Raw genomic sequence first — 5,788 nt, 5'->3', positions numbered from 1 at the left:
GGGTCCATTTGGTTCCATTTGTACACTCTCAGAGTTATGGGGGTCGTGGAAATCTGAAATTCAAAAATCTGAGAACATACTGTGCTACACTAAATGTAACAAAGCCTTCATTAGTATCACTGGTAACACCTGTGAAGGAAGCGATAATATGGCTGCTGTGCATAGAGCCTATTACATTGGATCCACTGGATTGCATCCACTTCTGTCCCTAAAACCCCAAATAAACGTGCACGAAGCGGCATTTAGTTTTCATGCACCACATATCTGGAGCAAACTCCCAGAAAAGTGCAGGTCTGCTGCCATTCTTAATTCTTTTAAATCCCAACTAAAGACCTTTATGTTTGCCGCTGCCTTTGATTGAGTTACTTTTCTTTTTCTTTCTCTTTTGTATCTGTTATTTTCCACGTATCTAGTTTTATGCATCCTAATGTCATTGTATAATTGTGTTTCCTTGGCTTGATGTTCTGTGTAAAGCACATTGAATTGCCTTGTGCTATACAAATAAAACGGTTACATGTCGCCTTTCCGACATGTCGCCTTTCCGACGTTAACGAACCCTATACCTAACCCTAACCGCACGCGGAAGCCACTAGTCGGAGTAGTGAGATGTCGGAATGGAAGGCGGTTACCAAATAAAACTGCCTTGCCTTGCCTGGAACACAGGTAGTTTTCTTTACCTCATTTCCTGAAACGTAACGGTTTTGGACATATGACAGTGGTGTAAAGTAACCAAGTACATTTACTCAAGTACTGCAATTAAGTACAATTCTGAGGTATTTTTTACTTTACTGGAGTATTTCCAATTTTCAGTACTTTTACTTCTACTCCACTACATCTCAGAGGCCAGTATTGTACTTATACTCCACTACAATTATTTGAAAATTTTAGTTACTAGTTACTTTGTAGATTTGAATTATTATTCACATATGTTAACCACTTCAGCCCTATATACATTTTGGCCATTTGACAATAGCCGATCTACAAGCTCAGCTATTCTCAAAATATATTTTATACATTTTATATCTGAAAACTTGTGAAATGGGACATTCTGCATAATGAGTACTTTCTACTTTTGGTACTTTAAGTACATTTTGATACCAATACTTTTGTAATTTTACTCAGTACAGTTTAATTACGGACTTTTACTTTTAAGGGAGTATTTCTACATTGAAGTATTGCTACTTTTACTTAAGTAAAATATGTGAGTACTTTTTCCATCACTGACATACTAGGTGACGATATGCAGGCAGCCTAAGAGAGTGTTTCGCTGTGTGTTCCTCTCTTGAGGAAAGCGTTTTCGACAGCGCTGGCCTTTGCGTGATAAATGAGGTCTCCGGGTATAGGCGTTCAGCATTACGTTGCACACACATTATGAACTAACCACGGGCCATGTGGCAGGAAAGTGCTACACGCATCATCAGCTCCATATCGTCACAAGCATAGTGAACCGTGAGCCTTTGTTGCCAAGTCTGCTTATAATAAGCTTGATTTTCTGTGAAAATCGCTTGTAAATATTGGTAGTTGCAGGTTGCGTTTTTGGTGTATTTTGTTTTTCAAAGTTCAGCCACTTATTTGGGCTTGCCTCAGTTTAAAGCTATATACACAAGCTAACGTTGTGAGGTTGTATATCTGCTATTAGAAAAAATAAATGAAAATGGAATGGAATGTTTTCCATTCCACAAATCTTGTATGGGGGTCACTCACTGGCACAAACTATCAGATGGGGGGTCTGTGGCCAAATACATATCAATTTTAGGGTCCTTGACATGAAAACCACTACTCTAAAACAACATTAGACAATAAAGTTTGACCCACCTGCCCTAGTCGCTTATTGTGGGCTTGTTTTCATAGACCTGCCTGCTTGTTTCTCTCGCAAAATTTGGCAACAGTGGCTGCGAAACTCCCTCCTGTGTTTGGAAGCAGCCAGTCAAGGTGACTTGAGTCCCCCGCTGTTCCACCTGTCACCACGCCCAGCACCCTGTCACCACGCCCAGCACCCTGTCACCACGCCCAGCACCCTGTCACCACACCCAGCACCCTGCCCGCCAGGCCTTGCTACGCACACTGGACCATCTAAGGAATATGCTGTCTTTGTGTTTTTAAGTTATACTTTGTTGTTTGATTGCAGTTAGAACTGCAGACTCACTCCAAATCAGTGAGTCTGAAGACTGATGATAGGTTCTTGGTTTACCTATTATCCTAGATTACTATTTCTATGCATTTGATGTATTACCTTGTGTTTTCGCTCAGGATTAAGACCGTCTGCCGTCTGCTAAATGCCTAAATTGTAAAATTGTAAATTGTGTTCCTCAAACAAGCTTAAAGCAATAAGCCATAAACGAGAGCTTTGTTTAGCTCCTCCGACCTGCTGAGAATGCGGAAAGTAACTTGACCTGATGTCAGTAGCTCGGAGAAGAGATACGCTGTGGTTTAAGAGAAAATATCAACTTGGAATGCTCAGAATATGTCCAGGAACGGAAACATCATCAAAACTAATATTTATTAGTGAATAGAGATGTCAAATAATTTCGGGCATCTGCAGTCCAGTGGGCAGGACTACTTTGTGACAGGGGAGTGCCGCCACACACACACACACACACACACACACACACACACACACACACACACACACACACACACACACACACACACACACACACACACACACACACACACACAGACATGCGCATTGTGCATGAGGACAAAGTATGAAATAGGGCTTAAGTTAAAGGATGTGACTGAGGGCAGCTGTCCTCCTGAGAGACTTATTTGTCTCAGCAGCTGTTCACTCCAGACTCTTGGAGGAGGCCTGGACAATGTCTGGCCAATGTCCTTATGTCCCATCCGCCCGTCTTCGTGGTGGTGACGTCCGTCCTTGTTTCGGTGTCTCGTCTGCGGATCTGTCTGAATAAGTGTCAGGCCGAGGGAAGGGAGGGATGTCCCTGTGTCACCTGAACTCTGAGAGGTTTATGAAATATATTTTCACTGTCTCGCTGTCCTTGTTTTAATCTCCCTCCCTCCCTCCGTCCCTACTTCCCAGACCTCATTCCAAAGCGCATCTGCTTGCCTATTGTCTCTCTCCCTTCCCTCTCTTGCCCATTGTCTCTCTCCCTTCCCTCTCTTGCCCATTGTCCAGCACTCTGACTAATGCCGTCTCTGTGCCTGTTGTTTACTCCCCGGCAGAAACCTTGCATCTCCAGAATTCAACGTTTTATGTCTTTCCGTAAATTCCCGTCCAACCGATCTACATTACAAGCTTCTAGATCTGCTATTTTATGTGAACTATTTAAAGTGAAAAGTGGTTATGGTCTGTGGGTATTATAAATATTTAACCAATGAAAGGTATTAACAAGAGCTTGTGACTAAATAATAACTTGATTCGATCCAGTGGAACTCAGGTTCTTGTTTTTGCCATTTGGTGACAAGTAACGTTGTTGGACATACACGGTTTACTCGCGACAGCGACGACTTCTTCATTTCAGCCTCTCCATCTTTCACACTCTTTCACACTCACACAGTCACACTCCTCTTTTGTATCATCTCCCTCTTTCTCTCTCTCTCTCTCTCTCTCTCTCTCTCTCCCTCACTCTCTTGCTTTCTCGTCTCTCCGTCTGCATGCACAGCTTTTGTCATGCCCATCAGTCCTCGGCACACAATCGATACCCTCCGGCACTGTCACCGCAAAAGCGATGAAGGGAGCAACAGGAAGGGAGTGAAAGGAAAACGCACGGAGATAGACAGAGAAAGAGAGAGAGAGAGAGAGAGAGAGAGAGATGGGGAAAGACGACTGCTGCCTGTGGTGTCTCTCAACACGGCTGCTGTTTGTGAAGTGTTCTGTTTCAGTCTTTCTGCTCACTGGTCCATTCACTGGTCCTACTGGTCAGTTTTAGGGGGGCGGCCGTCTGCTCATCAGAAGGTCACCGGTTTGCTCCCCGCAGGCCCGCCCCACTGAGCAGGACTCTTTGGTGACCGCCGGGGTCCCCCAGGCGTCGCGTTTACATTTTTGATGCTTTTGCGTGATGCTGCAATAGGACCAAGTAGGGCGTTCATTTACGAAAAAAACTAAAAGTTTGAATATGGAGTTACGAGGTTCCTGCCCGACAGCAACGATATTCATATCAACAAGTGCTGTGAAGGGGGCAGAGACCAGACGAGTGGTTCCCAGTGTGTACATCAGCACAACAGACGGACATTAACGCCGCAGGGCGACAGAATGGCTGATGTGGCCTCTGCTCCTCATCGGCCCTTGACATCTGGCCAACAGAGTCACATGCGCTCCTGTTTGTGTGCACGACACGTACGGAAGCAGACAGGCACACGTGCCTGCATTCTGAGACGCATGCTCATGCACACACGCACGCACGCACACACACACACACACACACACACACACACACACACACACACACACACACACACACACACACACACACACACACACACACACACACACACACACACACACACACATCGTCTCCGTCGGGTGGAAACCTCATATGTCTTGTCCGGATTCAAATTCAAACATAGCAAAAGTAGCAGAGCTACAAGCTTGAAACGCGTTGCTTCGCGCTGCGTTTACTTGTGGATCTTTGTGTGAAGCTGTAGTATGATCAAGTAGGGCGTTAATGTACGAAAAAAACACAAAACACACAATATTGAGATAAGAGGTTTCTGCCCGACAACAACGATAAACGTACTCTCCCTGTTCTGGGCCAGCAAGCTGCAGACAGGAGGAACAGAACACAAAAGTTACAAAACAGGGAGTTGACACCACACACTTTTAGTGAAGCACTTGAAAACTTTATTTTAGATTTATTTTTGTCATCTTAGGTTTTTATTTCAGATAGTCACAGTAAGAGAGAGACAGGAAAGGTGGGAGAGATAGACAGAGAGAGAGAGCCGCAGGTTGGATGCCTTCAACGAGTCAACTGCTGGACGTAGACCGGAAGGTCCAGGACCCCTAGGGCAGTAGTTCTCAACCTTTTCAGGCCGCGACCCCCCAAAATAATCATATTTTGGGGGGGTCAAGCAATTTTGATGCAGTAATGGTCTTTTTTTAATGTTTTTGGAGATATTTAAAAGGTCTTCAAAGTCCTTACTTTGTCACTTTACTGTCATCTGGGGACCCCCCAAAAATCATGTGGGGACCCACTGCCCTACCCCGGTCCTCTGAGTTACCACAATTTTTTTGTTTGATAGGAAGGTTTTTTTGTTTTGTTTGCTTGTTTGTTTCTTTACTTATTACACAACACTGCTAGTGCTTGTCAAACGAATCTGCAGCATCACTTCATGAGGGCACCCCATAGTCACTTCAAAGAAAAACCTGTGGAATACGTCTATGCTAGTCTCAAATCTCTCAACGTTCAGCTAAATATGGTGAGCTACTTTTCAAAGCCTCTTATCAAGTTGCATGGATACATACATACATACACACACACACACACACACACACACACACACACACACACACACACACACACACACACACACACACACACACACACACACACACACACACACACACACACACACACACACACACACACACACACATATAGGGGGTCGTTGGCTCACAATGCATTACATCTCGACATGTTGCGAGCTTGTAGATCGGCTATTTTCACTATTTGTCTTGCATTTAATGTAGAGTGAAAACAAGTCACTAGTATAGAGAGACCACCCTGAGGGACTCTGAGGGACGCTTAAGATAAAGCTTTACCCACAATAACAGAAAACTAAAAAGACTTGTATAGAGAAAGCCCTGAGGGACTCGGGTCAACCATATAGG

The sequence above is a fragment of the Gymnoscopelus microlampas genome, assembly GCF_963454915.1.
Source record: "Gymnoscopelus microlampas genome assembly, chromosome: 13".
Lineage (NCBI taxonomy): Eukaryota > Metazoa > Chordata > Actinopteri > Myctophiformes > Myctophidae > Gymnoscopelus > Gymnoscopelus microlampas.
This window is presented reverse-complemented; position numbering follows the sequence as displayed.